This window comes from Amblyomma americanum, chromosome 2 (assembly GCF_052857255.1).
Source record: "Amblyomma americanum isolate KBUSLIRL-KWMA chromosome 2, ASM5285725v1, whole genome shotgun sequence".
Taxonomy (NCBI): domain Eukaryota; kingdom Metazoa; phylum Arthropoda; class Arachnida; order Ixodida; family Ixodidae; genus Amblyomma; species Amblyomma americanum.
This window is the reverse complement of record NC_135498.1, coordinates 119326720-119340744: the sequence shown is the minus strand read 5'-3', so window position 1 is coordinate 119340744 and position 14025 is coordinate 119326720. Positions and strand designations below refer to the sequence as shown.

The window sequence follows — 14025 nt, the reverse complement described above, 5'->3', positions numbered from 1 at the left end:
ACGTCACGTGACCATGACGTTACAGGCGTGACGTCACTTTTTTGACCAATCAGCGTTTACAGCCTACCGACCCGCAAACGCTTGTGTCTGCGCATGCTCATAACAGAGGAGACAGAAGCTCCGCAGTTTCGACTTCTCTGTTTGCCGTCCTTGCCGGATCCTGCTCACAGTGATATTATACATCCAAAAGAGTCTTTAAAAACCGAGATTCAAAATATAAATTGTAATTAGTCACGAAATCATGTAAAAGAGTTTTGTAACCACTGCACCGTCTAGGCATGACTTCACTCGTTTTCAACAAAATAGACTCAGGACAATGTCGCATGCATGCGATTTTCGCCTGCGACACTGCAAATTCTGTCGGTCTGCGACTGAGGAGAGCCGTCGGTCTAGTCGCAGACGGCTTACGATCGAGTTCCGTCCGGTTGGTATTCAGCCGCAGCGTCGGTGTGTTCGCTCTGCGACTGACCAATGGGGAGCGCAGAGACGGCGTGCGACGTGCGGTCACGTGGGAGCTCTTACCGCGGTGGAAGCAAAACTGTTTATTCTAATGAAAACATACGGAATAATGCCTTGCATCTAAAAATACGCTAGTCATAAAATCAATCATCAACACAATCTGTGTGATGTTTCTGTAGAGGTTAATAATGGGTTGTCTATGCAAACTTCAAGGGACCTTGTCTGTTCCTCCGACCGAATTCGTTGTGTCGGTGTGGCATGTGAAAGCACTGACCGAAAATCGCACTGCGGCCTCACCGACTACACCGGATATTTTCGGTCCAGTCGCAGCATATGAAACGGGCCTCATCAGTATCCATATCTGGTTGTGTGAAGTTCGCGCGCACAGAAAGCTGCACGTGTAGCCGGTGCGACAGATTATGTGTGTTCCCTCGTGCTACCTGCGAGGATACTGCCCTGTCTCTACAAACAGTGCCGGAAAATGACATCGGCGACGCACCTGTTCGCAACGTTGGGTCCGATAAAAGTTGAGTGCGAACGAGCACAAACTGCGCAGCTTGAGAGCCGCCGCCAGTGCTTGCACTCTGCCATGTGTTGAAATGCACTTTGGGAGCGACACGTTCCAGGTGAGGTGTGATGTAGAAATGCATTATGGCCTCTATTTCACAGTGCCAGGAAAAAAAGTGCGCAGCTTTTGCTTTCGTTACTCGTTCGTCGCTGCAGGGCTTAAAATGCATGTGCACGAATCTTATTCCGTAATGGCGGCGTCGCGCCGCCGCTACCGGCGCCGCTTATCTGCTTTCTCATAAACTACGACCCCGCCATTGCTTCGTGCTGCTGACTCGTTCACCGGCACCGCTTGCCGTCGGAGAACCGCTCCGCCCTCAGCGTGCGACGACACGTTCTTGCCATGCCGGTAGTCGTCGGCCGTTTGCGCCGCTAGGTCTGTTTGGCGTTGCATAATGTGCTACGCGGAGTCTGCCATTTATATGGTACGAGGAATGGAAGTAGTTTGTGCCAGAGAGCTTTCCAGTGTTATGTGTGCGAGCTGTCTGGCATTTTCAGTTATCTGCGACTGCTTTGTGGCTGTTACATGGAAATGTCCACGTTTCATTTTATTTAAGGCTTTGCCAACGTACTTGTATATGTCTGAATACCTTCGGTTACAGTGTAATTTTCATGAGATTCCAATTTTCTGTGCAGGTGCCCAGACAATAATTTTGATGAATATGTCAAATTTCACGATCGCACAATTCCTGACTTGGAGTATCCATCGTGTGTTTTGAGGCCGTATCTGCCGATTATTCCAAGTGATGATGTTTGTCCGGTGCTCAGTAATTTTGGTTTGTTTTCCTTAGCCGCTTTCCATTGCTTTTACAGGCATGAAAGTCGCTTACTGAGAGTCACCATTGAGAACTGTATGCAGCAGGTTACGTTAGAATTGATTACTGCTGAATGCAAGCACAAAAAAACAAGTGCATGAGTAAGGGATCAGAATTTTGTGCATTTACAGAAGGCGCACAAGGCAGTCCTCAAAAACAAAACAAAATAATACATCATTTCAGGTTCTGACCGATCACACATTAAGTGGTTTCCGGAAATGCCATTTAATTTTATGATGTCAGGTATTCCAGGCTGCTACACATATTTTCTTTACTTTAAATGGAGACCTAGAGGGCTGCTTTTTCATGTTTTTATTTATTTTAATTTTTGGTAGTTCCCTTTATGTGCCTGGTGCTCATTTGAAAATTCTGATTTCTTTCCCACATTAAAAATATTTAGTTTGGCCCATCTGTTAGGGTGCAGTGTCAGTGTTGCTAGAAAAACAAATGTACAGCTGACAATTTTCCTCTCCTCTATTTTTTTTTGCGCAGAAGTAGTATTGTTCAATTTACGAGAATTCATTCTATAGGCAAAAAGCACCCTTCATAAACCTTGCGGACTGCGCAAATCTGCATCAATGCCATTTGCTACTGTTGCAGTTATTAAAAAATATTGTTGTATTTCACTGCTTTTTCTTAACTTATGATTGTTTTCTTTTCAGTGCAGATGATGGCAAAGATTTCCCCCTACCCGAACCTGGATGGCTTGCATGAGGGTATGGTGAGGAACAACCCCAATTAATTCAACACAGGAGGGGTCGTGAACATTCTCTTCCACAATTCGAAAACATTCCAGGTAGGTGTGCATTTAGAACTACAGCTTGTCAAGTGGTTGTTACTGCATTGTGATGAAAAATACAGCATAAAAAGAAGCTGGGACCCTGGAATTCTGGAAAATTTTTAATTGTATGATTGGCGCCGCAAAATTAAAGAGCACTACAGAATGTCACTGCGCTACAATAATTTTCCCATTCCTTTTTGGTATCTATACACTTGATTTTATTACATTCTGCAATGGACTCCTTGTTTGCTTAGCTACCACACTAATGCCATCACAGCAATTAAGTAGCACTGGCTGCCATGACTATGCACTCTCAACAAAAAGGTAGTTGTAGTTATTAACTTTCAGGGTAGTACTGCTTTTCACATATGTTACTACCTAGGTAGTAACTGCAGGTAGTAACTGCAACGTAGTAATGGTTACTAGGTAGCAACAGGAGCTACAATTACTAGCATTTACTACCTCTGAAGGTAGTAACAGCGACTAGACATTAATTTCATTTAATACCTTCGAAGGCAGAGACAGCAACTGCCATTGCCAAGTTTACCTCTAGACAGCATTTAAAGCAACCTCTAATCTGAATGCTGGGTAAGACGCAGGCACTGCCTCATCGCTGCAAAACTTTGCTTTGCAAAAATATTACTCCAGTGCTAGAAGCAGAGCTCTTATATGGCTTCGACAAAACCAAAAGTAATGAAAAAAACTACAATCGCACTAGCCCATTACTAACGCGTAGGTGGGCGCTGCCCATGTGACCAGGAGCGCGAGGAGTGGGAGCATACCACTGGCAGCGATTTCTCTAGAATTTCGTATCGAAATTTTACGTAACCGTTTTTTGTACACTGCTGCTGGTGGTGTCATACGACTTCCCACTGCATATACCATACGACTCTCAGGTTGGAGTCTAGCTCTTGACGGAGATTCGAACCGTTAACATATATACCTCCAATTGTATATTCGCCAACTTTTGTTCCGGATGGTGTCATACGAGTAGCAGCCGTAATTACTACCTCTGCTTTCGATGAGGTAGTAATGACGTAGTACAAAGGTAGTAACAGTCGTACTTACTGCATTTTTACTACCTCCTTTTTCATCGGGGTCGTAAGAAGGTAGTAAAAAGGTAGCAACTGTTAAAAAAAGGTAGTAACAGCAGCCGTCACCACCTTTTTACTACCTTTTTCTAGCAGTGTGTGGCTATGCCAGTTGCTCTAGTACCAATCAATTTCATCGAATTAGAGCTGTGCCTTTCAGTGCAGTTCAAACGAAATTCTGCAAGTACCTGCATATCAGAGCATGTGTTTGAAAGGCCAATATGAACGCAGTTCATTGGCATTGTTACAACCCTGCTGAGGACACGTCTATGGACCCCTCGTTTACCCTGCGAAAAAAAAGGCTGTCTCTGGGAACCTAGCTGCGGAATCTTTCCCACGCTGGTATGGAGGGGAAGGAGATGGCCTACCCTTTGTCTGGTTCGCCGCGAGACGTCATTAACGATGGACTAGACAACAGAGGGAAGAGGGCACGATGCCTTCCAGTGTTTAGCATTGACTGACAGGAGCCGACCTGCGGCCCGCCGCTGCAGTGACCGTGGCACCCGCATGAATCACCTGTTTTTGACAGAGTGTCGCAAAATTCGGCGCATATTCGAAAAAAACCGCGCTGCGCGTACGCAATCACGCCCGCGCGCGGTAAAATAAAAAAAAACAGCGGGGAAGGACCCCTGGAGAGCGCGTAAACCTTGCGTACGCTTCTCACCCAGCTCGCCGGCGGCACGCCAAAGTAATCACAGCCACGCCCGGCGTCGATTTCTCAAGAATGTCGAAGTTTCTGCTCGTTGTCGACGGAGAGGGCGTGACCTTCTCCCCACTAAAGTGGCACCCTCTCCTCTTCACTCTCGCTCTGGCATCATCGCACGCGAGATGGAACCAGAAATGTCTGGAAGACGGTGTCCGCGCTCGACCAATGGGGTCGCGCTCCCGGCACGAGAAGGAGAAGGAGGTTGTGCAATTTATACTGCCTGTATGTGCGCGCCTGCCTTAGCGCGAAGAACAGAGGCGGGCTGCGCCTATAAATGAGGGGCTGCAACCGCTGTCTGTTATCCCGAGCCGCCGTTTAAGCTTCCGAGAAGCGCTCCCGCTCGACTCCCGGGAGACCACCGCTCAGCCACGGACCAGCGAGGCAACGTCCGCCAGTCTGCGGATCGGCTCCGTCGTGCTCCTCAGGTCGTCGGACTGTCGCAGTGCCCGGTGAACAAATTGTGTTTGTCTCTCTCCGTGTTAGTGCACTTTAGGTGCAAAGGTTCTGTGAAATTGTAATCTCTCTCGATTGTGCCTTTGCATGAGTTGCATTGTGTTTGTAAATTACTTTGTGCTAGTACGAGTGATTGTAAATTCCTCTGTATCGTCTCTTAGCTGTATAAACTGTTTTGTTTTGGGAACCTTTGGCTCCGACCCATTCTCTGGCTTGCGACCGGCGAAAGCCAGGCACCAAACGACCAACCCCCTTGTCACTTGGTAGCTGGCCTCCGGCTGAGCTTGCCACGCTGAGTCCAGGACATCTCCTCTGTGACCGAGACCGCTACCCCCACACGCTCTAAGGGTGTTTGGGAGCGCACGCAAATGTGCGCGAAGTGGTGACACAGAGACGTCCCGCTCTTCTGAGTGAGGTAGCAGCGGACCCTCGAATCCTCTTCGCCCATTCCCACGAGTGCCTCGGCGTGCTATGTGCTGTGTAATTCTATCGATCAGTGCCACGTGTTTAATTGGCCGCCGACTTGTGGAGGGATATTTGACAGGGATATTTAACAGGCGACCTGAGTGCGAACGATAGCTCTGGGCCCTGACGACAAGGCTTATCCAGTCGCTCGACGCTATGGACTTTTACCATTTGACTGTTTGCTCTTTTATAAATTATGTAAATTATACAATTATGTAAAGGTTTCTTCAAAGTGCCAGTAAACCCGCTTATTTTTCATTTTCCCAAACTTCAAGTTCCATATTTCCTCAGCCCGAAGACTCGGACACGCTACCCGAAGGCGCCCGGGTTCGAGTGAGCCCCTGCACCACGAAAACTGGTGACCAGCGGTGAGATCGGAACCTACAAGCGGCAACAACGGTCAGCCAACGAGAGAGCAGCTGTCTCAGGACATGATCACATGTGTGGGTGAATGCTTGGCTTTCCTCTGATGTGGACCAGATTCTAAAAGAGGGTTAAAATTTAGAACTGGTAGAGACATGTGCTTAAATCATCGAGGGTTGGTATTTTGGCATAGTTGTTCTGGAAATAGCCTAGACTCAGAAGCATAGTGGACCTACAAAAGCTGCAGGAGCCGGATCTGTTGCTTTTGTATGAGGAATTGGGGATCGATACAAAAGTCTTTTGCACGAAAACCCATGATTATTCAGGCAATCACTGATTTGGGGGCAGATGATGAGGAACTCAGTGAGGCGTGGAACATCATTGAACAAAAAAATGGAAGAGCAGCTCAGACAGCAGAAAAGGCGTGAGCGTGAAAGAGAGAATCAAGAAAAAAATAGGAACGGGCAATAGAGCTTCGTAAGTCAGAAGTAGAGTTGAGCAAGAGGTCGGGCAATTGTCTCCAGCAAGCGGCACCGCTTCTCAACGAGGAGGTAGAGTTCAAGATGTCTAGGAACATGCAGCCATATGTGGTGTCAGGGGATATCTGTCTCTATCTAGCAAATTTTGGACGAACGTGCGGCCAACTGTCCTTCAGTTGATAGAATTAGTATCAAAGGCTACTGACTGTACTGCCCTGCGAGGCATCGGAGGTTGTCGCGCGGCTGAGCAAGGAGGGCGCGGACAACTACGAGAACGTCAAGGCTCGCCTTCTACGAATGTATACTTAGCGCAGAATCGTTCACGCAGTGATTTTGGGGAGCTAAGAAGTCGAGGGACAAGAGCCACCCCGATTTTTTTGTACAAGCTGCAAACTAACTTGGTCGAATGGTTTAAGCGCACCGGGTCCTATAGTGACCGACAGGCTCTTGTGGAGAGGATGTTGTTGGAGCAGTTTTACAACTGCCTCTATGAAGAGGAAAGAAATTGGCTACTGGACCGTGACAATGTAGTGTTTGCTACCAAAGCTACAGAACACATTGAGGAGTTCGCTTCGCGCCAGCTGTTTAACAACACTAGAGTTGATATGACCCGTATTTTCGGGAGAAGTATGCTTTACCATCACGAGTGGCACTTTGGGAACTCTACAGTTGAGAAAGACGAAAGAAAAAGTTTCTTCCGATAAAGCTCAAAAAAAGGAGGACAATGAGAACGGTGCAAAAGTGGCCAAAGCGAAGAAAGAAAAAGTCTCGTTTCAGGCTAGGAGGCCGCTCTCTTGCTACAGATGCAATGAGCAGGGTGACATAGCAGTGAACTGTGAAAAAGAAAAGGTTGCGCTCCCGTATGTCAGAACTGCGATGAAAACATGAAGTTGTTGCGACTTCACTCGCATAGCCTGCTAGTGAACGGGAAGCAACTCAGCTGCAACGATGGATGTTGTCCATCTGTTGTATGCGTCACCATCCGATTACGCAGAAAAATGTGTATGGTCTGACAGGTAGTGGAAGAACAAAGCGTATGCTTGCCTATCGCGACAGTGGTAATTTAGGGCCCTTTCGGTACGCTTACAACCGAAGCCGCAGTTTCAGGAAAACTACCTAAATGCTACAAGAATAGTCGTGGGGTGAGGCGAGACTAATTAGTCGTTTCGCAGAAGTACCGACAAGACTTACTACGACTTTTCCATGGCAATTCGTGGTCATACAACCTGAGAATCAGGAAAACAAACCAGAGGCTTTTACAGGAATACTATTGTCTGGATGTTTTAAGGACATGGAGCGTTTGGTAAGGTCGTGCAACACATGTCAGCGGGTCGGAAAGGCGCGAGATAAGTGGAAAGCGCTGATGGTTTTGTCCATCCCCCCCCGCTAGTGGCATCAACTGATTCTCATGAAGTTGTAGATGATCCGCTTGGAAATTCTAGCATGACATTGTAGGGTACGGCAGATGGAACAGGATTGACCACTGCTGGCTTTATGCCTTCATGGAAACCATGGCCCTACACTATGTCCACCCAAGTAGGTGTGGCTGCCTTTCCTTCTCAACCCCTTTCTCTCTTTAGCTAAATAAAAAATCAATGGAGTACAGTCAAAAGAAAAGAAGCAAGGAAATTATCAGAAGAGTTGAACGATAGACATATGTAAAGCAGAAATAACTGCTTAGAAAACAAACTTGAGGCACCAGTTTGACATCCGTTTGCCATGTTCTCTTTCTTTTTGTCTGTCACATCATGAGGTCAACAATTCTTTATATATGGAAGGCGGTGTTTTCTAGTATTATGACATTCTGCTTTACAAATATGGCATGGGAGATTGACCTAGATTTGGCATGGAGAACTCGAGTAATCTTTTAGTGCTTTTAAAGTGTCCAAACAATTTTTTTCAAGCCCCTTGTGACAACTTGCACTGCCCTAAATTTGACAACTAGTACATGGCACCAAAGCTATCATTTGTAGAAAGTGCAACTTTTACTTTTTTTTTACAGGAGAGAACATGTCGGTGATGCTGTCAAGAGTGCAAATGCATTTACGGGTGCGTACTGCGTGTTCGACAGGAGCTACAAACCAGGAGCCTGCAACTTTTGTTTCATATTCGAACTCCAATTTCTGGATGTTTATGTGACTGAGTAAAAGTGCATTGTCTGATGGTTTGTAAGTATGCACCCTGTTGCCTTTGCTGGTTCACATCAATAAATATTTGCCGGAGCATGCAGTGTAATGTGTCTGACCTTTCTTGAATGCTCTTCTCATGTTCTGGGCATTCATAATGCAAAGCAAAAGGCAAGCTATTGTCTCTAGCACATACTACATGTGTGGATGGCTAAAATGTCAACTGATAAAATGCAATATATTGAACAGCTTCACATTGCTACTCAAAATATAGTGGAAAGATTAAAATGAATAACGCGGCATAAAAGTGAAAAATTGAAAAGGGTGTTAAATGTGAAGTGTGACTGGTACACCCATTATATTAGAGTGCAAGTTACGTAAACCACCTTCCAATACATCGGGTAAAGAAGGGCGGAGTTGTGAGAAAAGTCCCCTGTATAAGGAGGCTTTGCTACCTAAAGTTATCCTTTTTGAAGGGTGTTAGTTACAGACACTGTAATGCACCCTTAAGTCTGTAACTTGGTTTACAGTGCGGTAATGCGTCCTCGCTCCGAAGTTGCTCCAGACGATTCCCACTCCACTACCAGCCTCATACCCGCCTTTTTTTTGCCACATGCGAAGCCCAAGAACTGGATGATTTCTAAATTTCCCACGAACACACTACACAAACGGACGCGGAAAGGCAAGGTGCAACCTACGTGGTCCGTGCAACCACGCCGCGATCTACACTTATCTCCGCCGCCGCGGTGTGCGCCCCCTCCCCCGCCGCAGCAGAAGCGATAGCGCTGGCTATCGCTGACCGCTGTACGCGCACAGTTCTCGGTGACTGAAAACGAGCAATACTAAACTAATCGGCAGGCTGCATCTTCATTTCCGCCTAAAGCATTCTGCGCGGCTGCACTCCCGACCACAAAATAAACCTAATCTAGGTACCCGCCCATGAGGTCAACTGTGGTAACGAAGGCACATATATGAGGTTTGGGCAACCTAAAAAAATTGAAAAATAATAAGCCCCTGCCTACACCACTGACGCATAACAGGCTGGTAAGGAAGGGACCGGCCGACTTGCCCGAGGGTTAACAATCCCGGCGGCCGCGCCACGCATCCTGGAGCACTTGCTGAATCCCCCCAGACTTGTGCCGATATAACCCATGTTCATAAAAAGACGTGACACCCTTTCCCACCTCTCAAACCCGGCCTCGAACGAACATAAGCCACCCTGCTTCGAAGAAATCAGACGCTCTTATTTCTCAGCCACTCATCACTACCACTGATCACCACTGGGAAATACGACCCCACATGCCCAAATTGACAGAACGGATCGTCCGCCACTCATGCGCGCATCCTCTGGGGATGCGAAAATAACCCTCCCCAAGTGCCTTCCTGCCAGCTCCCTCTGTGGAATGCTAGGACCAACTCCTCAACCAGCCAGATAAGACCACGCAACTTTCACTCATTTCATGGGCCCAGTAAGTCGCCCCCACCTGGGGGCCACACAGGACCCATCTACCCTGGTTCGCGGCACCTGTGGGAAACAAAGTTGCCTCTTTCTCTATCTTTCCGAACTTCTTGCCATTCCCATGGCTCTCCGATCTTTTGTGCTCAGACGCTGACAACTAGCAGCTTTGAATCAATGGAACATAAAAAGCTTTCGCCTTGAAATAAAGTGCATGAGCTTGAACGCATGGTTACATAAGCGCTCATAAAATGGCTTTCGACCCACGGCGCGCACAACTTCTCCTCGGGTTCGGCGTCGCTCGAATTACGTCACTCCATCAAGAACAACTTGAGAGTCCCGCTGACATAGCAGGCGAATCATCTTGTACGGCCCGCAGTAGCGGTGAAAGCGTTTTCACTGAGTCCACCGTGACAAATGGATGTCGAAACTCAGACTCGGTCAGCTGGCTTGTATTCTGCGTGGCGCCGACGAAGATTGTAATGTCAATGGTCGGTGCGCTACTCGTCTCGAGTGCTCAACCAGGAATGACGTCGTGGTTCCTCCGCGGTCTGCACGATATAAACATAATGGTGCTGAATTGTAGTCGGGTGTCCTCAAGCACACTCCCATTATAAAAGGGAGTGCTCTAGAGCGCAGCTTCGTCATCATCAATACACCCACTGCAGGACAAAGGCCTCTCCCATGTCTCTCCAATTAACCCTCTCCTTTCCCAGCTGCGCCTACCCAATGCCTGCAAGCCTCATAATCTCATCCTGCCGCCTAACTTTCTGCCTCCCTCTGCTACGCTTGCCTTTTCTTGGAATCCACTTCGTTACATTTAAGGACCAGCGGTCATCTTGCCGTCGCAGTGCATGCCCTGCCCAAGCCCATTTTTCCCTATTGATTTCGACTAGGATGTAATTAAGACGCGTTTGTTCCCTTACCCACTAAGCCCGCTTCCGGACTCATAGCTTATTCACCTATCATTGTTCTTTCCATGGCTCGCTGCGTCGTCCTTAAATAAAGCTGACCCGTTTTCATTAGCCTCCACGTTTCCGCCCCGTAGGAGAGTACGGTTGAGGTACAGCTGTTGTACACTTATCTCTTGAGGCATATTGGTAATCTGCTATTCATGATTTGAGAAAACCTCCCGTATGCGCTGCACCCAATTCTTACCCTTCTAGTTATTTCCCTCTCGTGATGCGGATAAGCTGCCACTACCTGCCTAAGTAGATTCTTTACCACTTGCTGCACCTCGCTGCGAATTGTGAACTGCTGTTTCCTTGCTAGACTGTTGAACATTACATTGGTTTTCTGCAGGTTAATTTTTAGACCCACCTTTCTGCTCTATGTAACTCATTGATCATGATTTGCACTTCATCTCCTGAGTGACTCGGCAAGGCAATGTCATTAGCGAATCGCAGATTATTTAGGTATTCTTCATTAACTCTTATCCACAGCTGATCTCTATTCGGGCCTCGTAATACCAACTGCAAACAGGTGGTGAATAGCATCAGCGAGATCGTGTCTCCTTGCCTGACGCCCTTCCTTATCGGAATTTAATTGCTCACTTTATGGAGGACTATGGTAGGTGTGCAGTTCTAGTATATATTTTCCAGTATTTTTACATAAGGCTCTTATATGCCCTGATAATGCAATGCCTGTAGGAGTGCTGAGGTTTCCACTTTGTCAAGTGCTTTCTCGTAATCAATGAATGATATATGTAGGGGTTGTTTATATTTTGTACATTTCTCTATCCCCTTATTTATAGTGTGAATATGATCTGTTATTGAATATCCTTTACTAAAGCCTGCCTGATAAGTTTGTTGATTAAAGTCTGAGGTTGTCCTGACTCTATTTGTGATTGCCTTAGTAAATACCTAGTAGACAACGAACAGTAAGCTGATCGGTCGGTAATTTTTTCAAGTCCTTGGCGTCTCCTTTCGTATAATGTTTGCATGCTTTAAAGCTTGTGGTACGGTCGAGGTCGTAAGACATTGCGTATACAGGGTGGATAGCCGTTGTAGCAGAATCTTCCCTCCGTAGTTCAAGAGATCTGCAGCTACCTGATCCTAGCGAGCTGCTTTTCCCCCTCTGCACTGTTGCTAATGCTTTTTTTACTTCCTTTATCATTACTGGCGGGATGCCGCAATGGTGTGTGCTACTGTCTTTATCATTAACGTTCTGATCGCATTGGCTGCTGTAAAGATTTGTGTAGAACTCTTCGGCTACTTTAACTATCTTATCCATATTGCTAATGACATTGCCCTCCTTGTCTCTTAACCCACATATCTGGTTTTTACCTATGCTTAGTTTCCTAGGAAGCATACTGCCTTTAACTCTCATATAGGCGTATTCGTGCTTAGAGTGAAGTACAGGTAGGCGGCGACGTCGAGATGGTCCTCATTGGTGGCGTCCTGCAACATTGCGTCGAGCGTTGTCACGGCCTCCCTGCCATTTACGAGGTGAGGGTTCCACGGGGTTGCCTCCTCATCTGTGGTTTGTAGGCGAAGGAAACGTAGAGCAAGATCGCGTCCACTGATCTGTGTTCGGTGTCAACGGAGACGGAGCGAACTTACATGCAGTTCTTTTCCAATTTACCCCCTTCACGGTGCCATTGAGATGTCTACGGCAATCTAGAGGTACAGCCGTCTAACTGGGTTTTATAGAGTCAGCGTAAGTTATCCCACAAAGTGGATTGCAAGCAGAGCTAGTTGTTACTACTAGTAAGCAGCATTACGAAAATAAATGAAATACATTTACGCCTGTCAACTGCAATAAAATATGACCGATATCAATCCTTCTTGATTTTAGAAGACGTATAGGTGCTGACTAACAACACATTACCGCTTAAAGCAAAAATGTTAATGGTCTCGTTCTCACGAAAACCCGGCATTGGAGCAACTGGGAAATTCAAATTCGTGGAATGGGTGTAGTGACGTAGAAAAACAGGCACGCAGCAAAGAAAAAAAAATGGGTCGGCTTAGCTCAGCTAACCCTAGCTATGCAAGCGAAAGCACGGATTACATGTGAGGTCATTTTCTAAGGTTCTTGGGGCCGAAGCACAGTCTGACAGGCAGACGGACCGCGTGGGTCGTTGCGGGCTCCGCACTGTGAGAACTCGCTTCCAGAGTCTCACCAGTCTCCGCCGCGGCTGCGAACAAGGCTCGTTGCTGTCTTCATTCGGCATCTTTCGCTCGCCGTCGAACCAGGCGAAGCTTCCGCCTTTCGTTCCTTTCGGATGGCCGTTTAGCGCGTTTACGCTCCTTACCGATCGCTAAATCCCTCGACCAGCTGGTAGTGTCGACCGGGTGATCAGACTCGGTCCGGAGTCTGCGAGTAGCCACTCTCGAGGACGTCGGCTCCAGCTGACTTGCCTCGTCCATAGCGAGACGGTGGATAGGCGGCGCGCAACCGCCGCGACGGCGTTGGAGCGAGTGACTGCAGCTGCTGCGAGTCACGTGGTGCGACCTCCGCTCCTCCTCTTCAACGTCATTCGTAGAGACGCAGCGAAATGGGAGCCGCGTGGAGAGTAAAGCCACCGCCGCCCAATGGCACCAAGTGCGTTGCAATTGGGCGGCCGTGGTAAATCTTTCGCTTTAAAGGGTTGTCGAGCGGAAGTGAACCGGAGTCTCTTCAAAAGGGAGCCAGGCACAACTTCTTCACCAATGAGGATGTTCGTTCAGGAAGATAAACAGTGGATTTGTACAAGCACGTCCCACAGCAACGTGCACAATGACGCTAAAGGAAAACTTAGTTTTAAGGGCCACTAATTAGCGGCTCGGATTACGTGCGATGACATGTAATACAGCAGCTTGTGATGCCTCGTGAAATCCTGCCGATATCTGCGTAATGGTGCGCCAAGAAATACCCTTGCGATCGCACGAACACTTTAAAACTATCGCGCCATATTTGCGAGGTGAATTTAAATAGTGATGTTTATGAAGACGGGCTGGCTAGCCATAGCTACGTACGCTCATTAAATACAAAAAGAGAAGTCTGACCGCCACACCAGCAATCAATTCGTACAAACGAGGGTACTTGGCAGCACACAATATACCTGGCTGAGACAATTGGTTACAAAGCCAAGTGGTGCCGAACATCAACATGATCAAGCTCGTGTACGTGATACAGAGGGACACCATAGCGCAAATGGAGCCGGTGTTTACTTGATTAGGTACCGCTAGCTAATGCAATCAGCACACAAAAAATCAGCGGTCCCGTAAGAGGCGTCCGCTCAACAAATTCAAAGTATAAATGGAACCCTTGCTTGTTTTCAACT

At 47.3% G+C, this 14025-nt stretch overlaps 1 long non-coding RNA gene across 2 annotated transcripts; it reads left to right on the top strand.

Annotated features, from left to right (window-relative positions):
- The first annotated feature begins 997 nt into the window (after positions 1–997).
- LOC144119024 (uncharacterized) lies at positions 998–8396 on the top strand. 2 transcript variants are annotated; one of them, XR_013312232.1, is made up of 4 exons: positions 998–1085; positions 2504–2637; positions 5629–5784; positions 8182–8396. It is a non-coding gene; the product is annotated as an uncharacterized LOC144119024 (long non-coding RNA). The 2 variants fall into 2 exon arrangements; XR_013312231.1 differs by having other exon boundaries at positions 5613–5784.
- Positions 8397–14025: the final 5629 nt, after the last annotated feature.